Source organism: Eutrigla gurnardus (genome assembly GCF_963514095.1).
Source record: "Eutrigla gurnardus genome assembly, chromosome: 19".
Taxonomy (NCBI): domain Eukaryota; kingdom Metazoa; phylum Chordata; class Actinopteri; order Perciformes; family Triglidae; genus Eutrigla; species Eutrigla gurnardus.
The window spans coordinates 4,850,002-4,864,953 of NC_139930.1; the positions used below are offsets into that span (position 1 = coordinate 4,850,002).

Consider the following 14,952-nt stretch of genomic DNA (forward strand, 5'->3'; position numbering starts at 1 on the left):
CAACAGCTGGATGTTTCTGACAACAATGTTACGAGGCTAAAGCATTCTTGTAGAGATGAAGGCGACTCATGGAGGAATTCACACTCATATCATCAAGACTGAATACAAGTGAGGCCTGCAGCTGCTCGTGAGGGAGAGAGGGGACACCCTGACATGGTGCCCCAAACTTTGTGACCATCGCCATGATTCATTTAGTTCAATGAGGTTGACCTCCAGGGCAGCAACCCTGTCTCCTACAAAATGACATTCCCATACTATTGAACCAAACTCTCAATTACGTTGCCAGGGAAACATATTTTTTGTCCAGACCAAACAGTTTGTAGTTTGAAAAAGTTTGAAACACATTAATGAACAGAACAAAAGACAAACAGCTAAAAAATGAAACAAAACCATTGGGAACAGCAATCTCCTAGGTGAAAGTCCTGTATTCTTTGACCCATCCATCACCCCGACCTCCTCTCTACATGGACTTGTTTGAAATACATTTGCGTTAAATCACAGCAGATGTAATCTGACAAAATACATTTCCCTTGAAACATAATTCACAATGGAGTTTTGTTGTGAGGGGACTTCATTTTTAGGAGACCAGGGTAGAGGCGGCTAACCATAGGCATCCACATCACTCTAAAATCACTCTGCATCCCAACTGCATGTCAATGTGTCCAATGAGTGTGTAATTTGGCCTGTTTGTGTGCACATGACATGGTTAAACATCTAGTTCCCCCTTTATTATTATTAAGGGTATTAATAAAGATGTGCATCTCCAGATGTGCATCTCCAGATGTGCATGATGTGGGGGGGTTTAGCTCAGGAGGTAGAGCGGGTTGGCTGGCAATCGCAAGATTGCCGGTTCAATCCCCGGCTCCTCCTAGCTGAGTGCCTGGTGTCCCTGGGCAAGACACCTCACCCTAATTGCTCCTGACGAGCTGGCTGTCGCCCTGCGTGGTTGACTCCGCCGTCACTGTGTGAATGTGTGAGTGAATGGTGAATGTCAGTCATTACTGTAAAGCGCTTTGGAGAAAAGCGCTATATAAATGAGGCCATTTACCATCTACCATTTACCATGAGTGTTAACATCAGGAGTCCCTGAAGGTGAAGGAAAACAAGTTTTATAGTACCGGATCAAGCCAGAGGTAAAGTACATTTTTAAATGATCTGCTGTTTGTTGTTTGTTGTCTTTGCAGCTTTTCTCAGTGTGGTTTGACTCTCTGGCTTCATTAGTATAACCAGCTTCTCTCATTTGAGAATCTCATTTGACTTTAAGGAGAGATCTCATCATATTAGGTAAATCAATGCCCTGTGGTTCTCCCTGTTGTTGGAAGAATGCATCACATCACAAGTCATTATTAATGATAACAAGTCTGTTCTTTTTTATTTATATCAATATTATAACAGTCAACACGTCCAACCCTGCCTATGTTTGTATGATGTTGAACGATCCAAAATCATCATTAGCAGTCAAGATGTGAGAAGTTGTTTTTTAAAAATATGTTAACAAAAAACTGAAGACAGTGGTTATTCTCTTCTAATATGATACATACAAGACAAAATTTTGATTATTGCCATAAGACGTTTGGCAAAACCATTTAGCAACCCTATACATACGTACATAAAGTACATTTAGTGTACATTTATGTGCTAAATGGAACAACTTTAAGTAAACTATATTATAAATAAGTTCAATGGACGTGTAAGTAATCTGCTTGAGTATTGAAACCAACAGTTGCTTGTTATGACTACATGAAAGTGCCTATGCATACCATACTATTAATATATTCCTGCTTTTGTAAGAGTATGCTCAATAATACTTCTGGCTTATGGCAATTAATTAATACAATTTTAAAATATGCTTCCAATGCATTGTTTCAATATTTATTTTGTAGCATTTTTTTTTTTTAAATATACCAAGGACACTTAACAAATTACAAAAAAGTTTCATCTTTTTACTGATAACATATCTTATATATGTTAATATATGTTATGGACAACTACTTAAAAGTATGATATTGGTATACCTTCAATATATTTCTAGATATTACAGTAAGTATATTTGCAATATACAATTGAAAATGCTCATATTTGAAATACAATAACTACAGTTTTTAAAGTGTTGCATGTCTGAAAAGGGTCAGATCTTGACTTATAATTGTCAACTGTGGATACCTAACAATCACAAATAAATTCTAAATTAGACACAATGAAACAATGCAGGCGGTAAAGCACAATGTTTTTTTATTCACTAAAATAGTTAATATGTGGCCAATTTTGACGGCACTAAAAGTCGACTGAGCTGTGCCTTCTATTTGGCCTTGTGGCCGTTCATTGGTGGGTATTGTGGAATGAGGAACTTCCATGACTGATCCCAACCCGAGAGTGACTTAATAGGCATCTGCTTTTTCATACCACCAGGCTGAACAGAGAACCTCCAAGATTCTGCCCACTCTTCAAAGAACTTGTCTGTGGTTTTGTCCTCCATCTTAGGGTTCTTTGCGGATGCAGGGCCTCTCTTGGGACGTGGTTGGGTTTTACCCAACAGGTGGCATCCTGTCCAGTTCTTCTCTGACTGTTTCTCCTTCTCAATTTTAGAGTATAAATGCATCCTTGTTTTGATATTGTTAGTTATAATCACCATAGGGTCAACAGACTCCTTAGACTTAGTTTTGTCTTTGATCTGTGCACTGGCCCCTTGCAGGAACCGTTGGGAGTTTCCCCAAATCCTGAGGGTCGTAGAGTTGTTGAAAAAGTTAGTGTTGATGTTGATTTGAATGTTCTTACCCCTTGACCACATTTCTGCATAATGACATGGGTTAGGAGAGGACTCCACCCATGGTTGCTCCATGTGGGGCATGGGGTTGGCCAGCCTGAATGAACTTCCCCACTTCGAGCCATGCCCATTTTCAGTGGTGTGTTGCTTCTGAGAGGTGTTGCTTATGTTTTTCCCAGGAATCTCTGAAAAACTAACATTACTTGATTGATGGTTCAGAAGGGACCCAGCTCTCCATGAAGCATTCCACTGTTTCTCAGGATATCTTTCCCTGAAAATCTGGTCATCAAAAGTCTGACCAAATTTAGTGTTGGCTCTCTTCTCTCTCTGGGATTGGATCTCCATTAGTGCATCCATATCGTTTTCCATATCGTTGTCTCTAGGCTGTTGCTCAGCCCAGTGTGCTGTGTGGAAGACAGACCACCTCCAGGCTTCCCTCCACTGGGTTAAGGAGGGCCTATCATGGTGGAACGGAGTTTCTGAGACCATCCAGGCTGCCTGCCAATCAGAAGTCGACCTTGAATTGCAAGGATGGTGGGAAGCCACACTTGACCTTACTTGGCTTGCCCTACCCTGCCCAGATTCTGATTCGCCCTGGTTCCTCGAGAACCTCCATGATTCTTCCCAACTGCGCTCTGCGGTTGGCCCATTCTTAGGGAGTTCCACAGGTGCAAAGTGGTTCTGGTCCCTTGCACGATCTACCCGGATTTGTGGCATTGTGGACCAACCGTGCTGCCAAGATTCAGGCTCCTGACGCAGGGGAAGACAAGTGAATTTCCATGAGTCTTGCCATTGTGAGACAGGGGGATTAATTTCTCCACCATTCCCAGATGCCCTGAAAGACCTTAACGGGTCAGACCTCGTTCTTCTCTCCGTTCTCATTCTGTGTTTCAGCATCTTCCAGGAGTCCATCCATTCCGAGACAGACGAGACATTTTCCAGATGTCTCAGGTGATGCAACTGAGATTGGTATAATTCTCTCTTTGGGTGATAGATCACACTATGTTTCAGCTGCTCATAGCATGTGTCTGCTTTCTCTGATGTTAAATGATGCCCCTTTGGATTGCTATCCACCTTCTGAGCCTCTAAAGCAGTCTCCATCCTTGGTGACGAGGACTTTAGTACTTTCTCTATTTCTTCACATGGTTTTGAGTTGTTTTTGGTCACCTGCCAAGACTTGCTCCACTCAGATAGAGCCTTAAATTCATTGCATATCTGCAAGTACAGATCTCTGTGCGTCTGCTCACGAGACACAAGAATGACTTTGTGAAGGAGTGACTCCTTCTGCTGACTGCAATCATCATAGGTATCACTGTGATCTTGCCTCAGGGAGGGATCAGAATTCTTGTGGTTGTTGAAGACCACCATGGCTGCTCTCCATGAATTGGCCCACTCTGGATTAGGAGATTTTTTTAATTGAGGCAACTTGGATTGGTTGCCGCCATGGTGGTTGAAAAGCTTCCAACATTCTTCCCACTTGGAGCTGTTCTCTCTCACCTTATCCTGTGTTTCAGCAATAGACTCATCCATTAGACAATCATTTGGAACAGTTAAATGTTCCTGTTGACTTTCTGGCTTGGTGGATCTCCACGATTCGCTCCACTCTGATGAGCACAAGGCTTCATTGTGGTGCTGAGTCTCAACCAGGAAGGTGAAGAAACCATATTTGGCTCCATTTTCACCATTAACAGAAGATGCAACTTCCTTTTCATTGATTTTGTCTGATGTTCTCCAGGACATCTGCCACTCCTCATTTGGAAGACTCAAGTTTAGCTCTTTTGATCCGACCAGCTCGTATTCAGGTTTCTTCCAGAGGTGAAGGTTGTTAGGATCCATTAAGTTGGGTCCATTCAGCCAAGGCATGCCTGGTTCCGAGTAAGGCTGCTGGGTAGCAAACTTCCAGCACTGGCCCCAGTTTGATGAAGCGTCAGCACCTTCTACTGGTAATGGCAATGATTTGTTGTACCGGTACGACTTCCCCCACACCATAGGACAAGGCTGAGTTTGGGTGATTAACATGAGTAATTGTAGCTTTTTAAAATTCTTGTCCTGACCCTTTTTGTCCTTGTACTTGTTGGCTGGAGTAGAGATGCCACTGATTGATCTTGCTGGTCTGCTGGTCTGTCCGAGTGGACCTAAACCTGCACCGCAACGAAGAGTAGGAGGAACCTGAGGCAGCTTGCTCTTCCAGATATCGTTGTTGTCTGTCAGATTCTCAGGAGGATTAATTTTTCTCTCTACCCTTTTGTAGCCTCCCTGTCTGGCAGCCAAACGATTTGCCCAGTCTGCGTTAATACTGTGGGAAAAACATATTAGAAACATTATAATAACGCCTGCAGAAAATTTAAGAACATACAATGACAATATTTCTTTTAATGCACATAAAAATACTTCATGTTAGTTCTTTGTGGAGTTTGTATGTTTGAGTTTAAATGTCAGCATGGGTTTTTTTTTCACAACAAAGACAAATACAAAGATATGCAGGTAGGTTAAATGTTTGATAGCAGTTAATATAAAAAAAAAACAAGGGTAAAACATGAAAAAAACTTTTACTCTTACTAATACTATTTTGGATCACATTTTCCAGACATTTGCCACCTGTTGCCAACTTCTTTGCTTTTTTAATGAGTAAACTTCTACCCTACCTGTCCCACCTGCCTTGCTAAATTGAATTGCTACTTACCCACACTAGGTTGCCAGTTTATTAAACCCATTCTTACTTACAACTCGCTTGGTCAGTGCCCCATAGCATCTGATACAGACACATCTAGACCCCCTGGAGCATCTGTATGAGACGCACCAGGCTTTCAACTAACTCCAATGTAAACCTATCCGCATTATTATAAGATGACGATTAATGAGTGAGAAATGTCTGGGAAGGGCGAGTGGAGGTTGGATGGGTAAAACTAACACCTTTCACCCCAGAGAACAGTGTTTGTGTCCTGTATGAAGTCAACACTGACACTTATTTTACCGCACTCCTGTTATGTAACTTCTGTCCTCGTAACATCAAAAATGCAGCCTTCTAACCCAAAACTCCATTGTTATTTTATATAAGAAACATACTTATTCTAACCAAATAATGATATTTTCCTAAACTTAACCAATTAGTTCTGTTGTATGCATATAATCAAGTAGCTTAGTAAAGTAAGTAAACCTATGTTGGAAGTTTATTTTGAAAAAGCACGGTGCGTGTAACAACTGGAAACCTGACATGATGTCCTTGAGTCCAAAACTGACACTGGAGGAGTACCAGAAGAGTCATAGTTTGAATGCTACCAGTAATATTGTATTTATTATCATTAACATTTCAAAATGTTGTCAATAAATGGCCTTCCTTCTCAAAAAACTGTTGTCTGTGATAAGATATCTCATGGGTTTAGTTAAAAATGACAGTGAAACGTTTCACAAAATGCACCCCTCGTACTTAAAAAATGGTTATATTTGATATAGAGACAAAAATAAAGACTGTAAACATGATTTTTCTTTTTTTTAGGCTTTTCACCTATCATTTTATGCCACATTGTTACCATGTAATAGGTAGGTTGAGGCCACAAAACAACTTAGGTTTAGGAATAACATCATGTTTGGCCTTACAATAAGTATGTTAACTAAGTAATAAGATGGTAACCTAGTAGATGGCTTAACCGTGTTGGTCAATGTGCTTAATTAAAGGTAAGCAAAACTTCTCAATCTTATTGAAACCACACAAAATAAAAGCCATCTCTCTCGACTCAAACCGTCTCTACAACCTGCAGCCTGTCAGTCAGTCACCAGGGCAACACTGTTGTTCATGATGCAGATGAAGCATATGATTTCCTTCCTGTTTTGTTATTGTGGCATTAGCAGCTGTTAGAACCGCTGTACCTCATACTGTGATATTTACTTCTTCTACTTACTTTCTTACTTACTTACTTACTTACTTACTTACTTAATCACTCACTCACTCACTCACTCACTCATTCACTCTACTCAGCCACAGAGCCAATTATATGGATGTTGCATCCAAATCACTAATGTAATATAACTAATAACTCAACAAGACTTTGGGACATAAACACAGATCTCGAACAATGGTCTCCTGTCTTGTGATTGCTTGACCGATCCACGTTCCCCTCCCACCCCACCAAAAGGCATAGCAGAGGTGACTTGTATGTGTGAGAATTTCCCTTTGTAAATGTGTAAATTAATAAATCAGACAAGGCATGGGCAATTTAGTGATATCCCCGCAGTTGTGGTCTTGAGTAATCTTGAGCACTATAACATGGGTTTACATTGCAGTCAGTACAGTATATGTGATGTAACATTCTTACCGCACGCTAAATGAATTTGAATTTGTCACATTTCAGAGACCAGGCTGTGGAGCCAGCCTCAAGTGTCCAACTGCGGAATTACAGTTTTTGGCAATCATGCATTGCCTTCCTTTTCCTGCAGCTGAGGTTACTGCTGGGTTTGAGCTGGACACACCCAATAAACAGTGTTTATGGCGTGGTTATTAGACCCCAGTTTAGCTTAAAGGAGAGAGCTGATCCAATAAGATAGAACAGTCTATCAGAGAGTTGATTCATTTTATACGTTCTTTACCTTTCAAAGTTCAAATTAAAAAAGCAACGGTGGTGTGAATGCAGTTTTTTGGTGTCAGCTAACATGAGAGCCTGTGTGGCAGTGGGTTGGAGATCCTCTTACTGTGAGACTCCCATGGCCAAATGTGGAAGTCCGCAGTTTCCACAGTGACATTGTATGAAATGTCCCTACATTTGACCTGAAATTATTTATGAAGAAAATTGTAGGTACAAGAGCAAATTATATTAAATAATCTTCGAGAAGATATTTATATTTAAGGTCCCCTCCACTCTAACTCTGAATAACAATCTGATTGTACGAAATATGAAAGTATTAGCCTAAAGATATGAATGAGAAAAGTAATGATGTTTGAAGAACGTTCCTACAATAAAAAATGTGGAAGAATTAGATGCCAAAAAATGTGACAGGTGGATGAAGTAGAAGTGATTCTGTTTTTAACATCTTTTTTTTTTCTAGACTAGAACTTGACTGGTTTGTATTCATCTCTGTAGTGACAGCATCACAGGCCAGTAAAAAGAGACCAGGCTCCATCCATATAATGATCAGAATCATGTTCAGCTGGTGAGAATTAATTCTGAAGCACAATATAACTATGAATACATATATTTTTTTTAAAATTGAGATAAATATTGAAATAAATCAAACTTGAGTCACAAACGACGTAACATGGATTTCTTGCTCGACTACCTACCACTAACTCTCTGGCAAAACAATCTTTGAGAATTTCATAATGAATTGATGTTGAGGACGTGCAGACATTAATTCGGTCCTTACGATTGCAGCGCGCTGTTCTCTACTCGTTGCTGCTCCAACTGCAGCTTCTGGCCATGGTCTCTCTCTCTGATCTGCCAGACGTTCTTCATGATGGAGGCGTTGCAGCCGACCACCTCTGGGTTCTCAGACATCTTCAAACTTTCTTCGGACTCCTTGCACACACACACACACACACAGAGAGAGAGAGAGAGAGAGAAATACGGTGAAACCTCTCAAGAATTAGTATTTTGTCCACCTTGTTCGGATGCCGGTAATATTGGTCATATCCTGGACCCTGCAGAGGCGGAGGGTTAGTACCTTATAATGATGATGCTCTGTATGATCTGTGTGCTCGTCTGCAGGCAGCTCTACTCCTTTATACTGTCACTCCAAGAGTCATTCATCTGGTGTTGGATGTTTGAGGGGCTGTCCTAACTAAAAATATAACACCCTCCAACACACACACATGTGGTGGAGAGAGAGAGAGAGAGAGAGAGAGAGAGAGAGAGAGAGAGAGAGAGAGAGAGAGAGAGAGAGAGAAAGCTCTACTGCCTTCATTAGAAACACATTCCTGTAACATGACAGTCTGTGATGTAGGTTTGATCAGTAAAAATGACCTTATAGCTCATAACAAATAGTTTTTTTTCCAAATATTTTTAATTTATTACAAAATACAGACTAAGAAGGAAAAAGAAGATATCCTTTGTTTTATCTACTATATATTTGTGAATCATGATTGCTCTCACAATAAATAAAGATTTCTTCTAAACTTCACTTTAGCCAAATGAGGATAACGTTGTTTGCAGTGGTTTGTCATTTACCATGAGGTGGTCATCAGGAAGTTTATACTTTTATTTTTGAAATACTATTTTGATTGGAAACTCTCTCCCACCAGACATTTACACTCTGTCTCCATCTTTAAATCCCACCTGAAAACACACTTATTCTAAGTGGCATACTCCGTCACACACTGACTCTTATTCAATGCATCGACAATTCCACTTAGTAGCCACATTTCTTTATCGTTACTGTTTGATGTATTTACTATTTGATGTACTGTTGTTTTTATGAAAGTCATGTATGGTGTCCTTGACCTTGATTTTTTGTGCCTTTAAAAAAATAAAATGTATTATTATTATTATTATTATTATTATTATTATTATTATTATTATTATTAATAATAATAATATTAATATTAATAATAATATTATTATTAACACAGCACTCACGTCACATAATGATCCATAATCCTTATTTATAGCAAAAATAAAGAAATATTAAGTAAAATAAATGCAACACATGGAGGTTCACACATAAATATGTGTGTGTGTGTGTGTGTGTGTGTGTGTGTGTGTGTGTGTGTGTATATATATACATACTTTACACAAATGCATCTTTAATCACAAACTGCTTTATTGAGAAGGGATGTAAGTGTTTTAGCAAATGTAATCATTGAATTCCATCTGTTAGAGAAGTGCCTCTTAAAGTGTAAATCACATTTTCTAATTTAAGAAAAGGCAACAAATCATGTAGCTGAGAAAAGGCCGACGGTGGGCTTGGACACCTCCACTGTAAGAGTATCCCTCTGCAGGCAATCAGGGAGGCAAACGCAGAAATATCCTCGTCCCTCCCAGTGACACCATCCAGTGGCACCCAAAAATAGCAGTAAGAGGGCTGGGCTTCAGTGCTTTGTTGAGAGTCCTGGACAGTATCAAAGATCAAAACCAGGCGAAACATGTGCGGGTATGATCATAGACTGAAGTGGATGTAGTCATCGTGATGTCACCCATTGGTTTGTGGACTACGGTACTGAAGCCTCAAGTTTGGCATTTTGGCGTCTTTATTTTTAATGTTTACAATGTTTAGTGAGGTAATAAATCTAGTGAGAAGTAGGATCATTTTCTCATAGACCTCCATGCAATCAGACCATGTAGGACATGAAACGTATCAGATTCAAGAGAGCACATGGAGATGTAGAAAGGTCAGCTTCCTCCCAGTTGGTCCAGGAAGTTTAGTCTTCACCGGGTGTAGTTTTTAGTATTCTTATTTATTATTGTACTATTATATTATTAACATTATATTATAGTTTCTGGGATCTCTCCTTTGTTTGCCCCTTAAATCCAAAAAAGTGTATCAACACCACAACAAGCAAACCGGCCACAGTGACAAGTGAGAAGTGGTGGTGGATTAATTAAAGTTTTTTTCCCCCACCAGGGGGCAACAAAACATGCAGAAAACACCTGTACCTGTATCTCCCTCTGACAGAAACAGTGACAACTGACAACTTTATTCTGAGGCTTCACTGCTCCAAGCTTTTGTTTCCTGTTGTAGTTTGCTGCCGGTCGCGAAGCCTGAATTTGATCTGGTTTCAGTTTTTATGGTGGACACGCTCGGCACACACTGAAACATCCTGCTGTCAATGTAGAGTGAATGTGCATGGGTGTTGTGTTTTATGTTCAGACTGCGTGAAGTGACCTCTGACCCCTTACTGCTCGGAGTGTTTGTCAGCATTTAGGTGTGACTCATTGTGGATTGTTAGGCGTGACTCATTGTGGATTGTGCAGCTCTGTCACGAGAACGGGGAATTTATTGATGCCGGTCCCACATGTTGTTCAGCAGTGTGGACATGATTAAACATGGGTGTGATGCACCATAGTTTCTGTTCTTTTGTCTTTAGTCACGTAAGAATTCAGTGATACAGTTTGAAGACTTGTTGTCTCTTCCAGCACACATGGAAATCCAAACCATCAAATAGTAAGTCATGTAAAATTGTGATTTACCAGGTCAAAATGATCTGACTATAAAAAATGATGACTATAAATTAAAATTAAATTCAAAACCCACATGAGGATGTTAGGCCTTTCGCACGTCATTTTACGACACACTGTAACCATGAAGTCGCAACAAAACACTTCCTTGGGTTGAGGAAAGGCACGAAGTAAAATGTAAACAATGTAATTTAAGAAAACATGTCAAAAACATCACTATGTAGCTTAGAAATAACTCAAAAACACAGTGAAAGTCCTGTTTGATTCTCAGACCATAAGTAGTCACTTTTTATACTACATCACTTGCTGTAAGTGTAGCATATTCATGTGTATGCGTTTACATTCAAAACCTGATTAAGCCCGTGGCAAAAGTATATTTTATGAATTTAGGTCAAATATGACAAATGTTTCCGTTTTGCGTTTTTTATAAATTGTATTCAAACAAGCTGTGACACCTGCTTTGACAAATATCAGCACCTCTTTGCCGCCTCTTTAGCAAACCCCTTATGAGTAACTTATGCTTCAATGAGGGGGGCAGAAACATAAAAAGAGCCTGGACAGTATGTACAAATGTATGACCCATATTCTCATATGTACACGGGATGTTCTCAGCCCTGACCGGTTTACAGCGAGCCATGTGTGTGATGGACAGTTATAGTGGCAGCACATGCTGGAGCTGGTAAAAATAGAACTGTACAGTTTGTGCCGACATCTCATCTGTGACACCTTCGTGCTCCATAAGAGCATGCTACTCATTCTGGCAAATAAAATATTTACTTCCTAAATATTAGTTAAGTTGCTAATAACATTTTCATCAAGCACCATTTAAATCATTGTTATTTTACTATTGCACTAAATACAACAGTGATTGTTTTTAGGTGTAGAAGTAAAAACAGAAGCTCCTTTTTGGAACCTGTGGTTCTGGTAAATGAAGCCAATTCTGAAGTGCCTTAAACATTTCATTCTCTCTGCTGGCCATCAGGGGGCGACTCCTCTAGTTGAAAAAATGTCCGATTCAATGGAAGTCTATGAGAAAATGAGCCTACTTCTCACTTGATTTATCATCTCAGTAAACATTGTAAACATGAGTTTATGGTCTCAATTTCTAGTTTCAAGTCTTCTTCAATCCAGCGTGATGTTCATTTAGTAAATTATGGTCCATTTAGAGTCCAACAGACCAGAAAGCAGGGGATGCTTTAGGGCGGGGCTAACGTTTGATTGACAGGTCACTAACACGCAATGCAATTAGCTACTAAGATGACTTAAACACTGTAAAGTTGATCTTGAATTATGAAGCTAACTTTTTTAGCAGCTTCACACCAGAATCCAGATGGATCCAGATCCAGTACGGATGCTGCTTGTGTTCATCAGATCCACCTGTCGCTCTTCTGCAGTCCAAATATGGTCACTTCTGTTCAATAGTTGCAAAAATGGCAGAATAGTGACGTCCAAAATCCAAGATGGCGACGGAAAAAATGACGTACTCGAACCTTCAAAAGGTTCAGACCAGACACTTTCCACCATCACACCACTGACGAATTATGAATTGCCTAAAACAAACGGAACGGAACCAATGGATGACCTCACATTTCTTATATACAGTCTATGATTTGCAAAGGCTTATTTTCACACATTTTACTCAAGTGAAGGATCTGAACACTTTTTCCACCACAGCATTATGGTTGGAAAATGTCTGAGAAATACGTAATGCATTACCATGTGGTAGAAGTTGAATGTGATGTTTATTTCAACTGTGACCTGGTTGTCAGTTTACATGTAACCTCCTCCCTCTGCTCAGAAGAGGAAGGCTTCTGAATGTTTATTCCTACGGGGATAAACAAGCTGCTCAGCAGGATGTTTCACATTGTTCAGCGCTTGTTCAGATGAAACCAACATCACACGAAAATCAACACGAAAAAGTCCAGGAGCTGTCCCTCACGCTAATCCCTCCCCCGTCCCTTGTAGACATCTGTGCAGTAGCTGGACAGAGAGGACCAAAATCACTTTCTGACTATATTCAGTGCTCAAAGTGGGAGGTTATTCATCAGTGCGCTACTGGCACTTCTACATTTTACTCTTTGGTGCACATTGACTTTTTCTTGCACACTGGCCCGTCTCAAAGGCTTCCAGTAATCCATTGATAATTTGTCAGTGTCAAGTTACCTGGATGATTGATAATTGTGATTCATAACGCCGCAGTGCCAGTGTTTTGACGTCAAAACCCGTATGAACATGTGACAAATTAAGGGTTAAAATAAAATGAAATAATGCAATGTCCTGTAACCCCGCTGATGATAGGATCATTAGAATATATTATTTTAAGATTATTTTATTATTTATTTTATTTCCACTAATCTTATTCGCTAAAGTGGTGTGTCAATCAATGTCAATCTTGCATTGAAACGTTCATTGGTTAGGCTAAGGAATTGCGATTCCTGATTGGATGGGAAAAATTGAGTTCCAACTCCGTGGGGAAAAAAAAGTATAGTTCGACACTTGATTGAGTGAGATAAAAACACGCCTCAATATCCTGTCCATGAATATCACAAACAGGATTGGTGTCAAGCGCAGCCCTGGCGGATGCCAACCCCCACTGAAAACAAGTTCGACTTACTGCCGAGTACCCGAAAACAGCTCTCGCTTTGGGAGTTCAGAGATTGGATGGGCCGAAGAAGTGACCCCCTCACCCCATACTCCCGCAGCACCTCCTACAAAATATCCAGGGAACCCAGTCATGCGCCTTCTCCAAGTCCACAAAACACATGTAGACTGGATGGGCATATTCCCAGGCCCCCTCCAGGATCCTCGTGAGAGTAAAGCGTCTTTGGGTACCTAGAAAAGCGCTATATAAAACCTATGTATTATTATTATTATTATTATTATTATTATTATTATTATTATTATTAATAAAGAGCTGGTCCGTTGTTCCATGGCCAGGATGGAACCCACATTGTTCCTCTTCAATCAGAGGATCAACTATCAGCCGAACCCTCCTTTCCAGCACCTTGGAGTAGACTTTACCAGGGAGGCTGAGTAGTGTGATACCTCTGTAATTGGTACACACTCTTTGTACCCCTTTTTGAACAGGGGGACCACCACGCCGGTCTGCCACTCCTGAGGCTCTGTCCCTGACTTCCACGCAATGTTGAAGAGACGTGTCATCCAAGACAGCCCCTCCACCACCAAAGCCTTCAGCATTTCTGGATAGATCTCATCAATCCCCGGGGCTTTGCCAGTGAGGAGTTGTTTGACTACCTCAGTGACTTCCACCAGGGAAATTGACGATGATCCTCCATCAGCTTCCAACTCTGCCTTTACCGTAGAGGGCATGTCGGTCGGATTCAGGAGTTCCTCAAAGTGCTCCTTCCACCGCCCCATTACCTCCTCAGTTGAGGTCAACAGTGTCCCATCCTTACTGTATACAGCTTGGATGGTTCCCCGTTTCCCCCTTATGAGGTGCCAGACAGTTTTCCAGAAGCACCTTGGTGCTGACCGAAAGTCCTTCTCAATGGCTACTCCGAACTCCTCCCACACCCACTGCTTTGCCTCCCTCACAGCAGAGGCTACAGACCTTAAGGCCTGTCGGTACCTTGCACCCGCCTCCGGAGTCTTCCAAGATAACATATCCCGGAATAACTCCTTCTTCAGTCGGCTTCCCTGACCACCGGTGTCCACCACGCTGTTTGAGGGTTACCGCCCCTTGAGTCGCCTAAGACCTTTACTGTATATATATATATATATATATATATATATATATATATATATATATATACAATATACAGTCTCCCACAGTAATAAGGAAAAACAACACTTAGGGCCCTAGTTTCGTAGACTAGGCGTAGTCAGCGCGCAGCGCACCTGCGCCACACCGACAGGGTGTGTCCGCCTCGTCTTTGCAAGTTTCGTGCACCGCGCAGGCTCGCGCAGGCACACCTCCCGTCTCACCCACCCGCGCAAGTGGGAAAGAGGGAGGAGAAGAAGGCGTGAGTGGGAGACGAGGAGGAGACGAGGCGTGGAGTGGGATTAACACAGTCGATTCAGATCTTCACCAATCAAATGAGCTCCTCTCCTCACCTTTAATGC

General features: G+C 40.9%; 1 protein-coding gene and 1 long non-coding RNA gene across 2 annotated transcripts in view; both read right to left on the reverse strand.

The window, feature by feature from the left end:
* The window catches only part of LOC311030317 (uncharacterized protein), a 242,164-nt gene that overhangs the window by 134,444 nt on the left and 92,768 nt on the right, over positions 1-14,952 (reverse strand). The window lies entirely within an intron of this gene.
* On the reverse strand, positions 3,854-8,271 carry LOC311029471. The gene is made up of 2 exons (XR_014598884.1): positions 8,123-8,271; positions 3,854-5,060 (listed from the first exon to the last, which is right to left on the reverse strand). It is a non-coding gene; the product is annotated as an uncharacterized lncRNA (long non-coding RNA).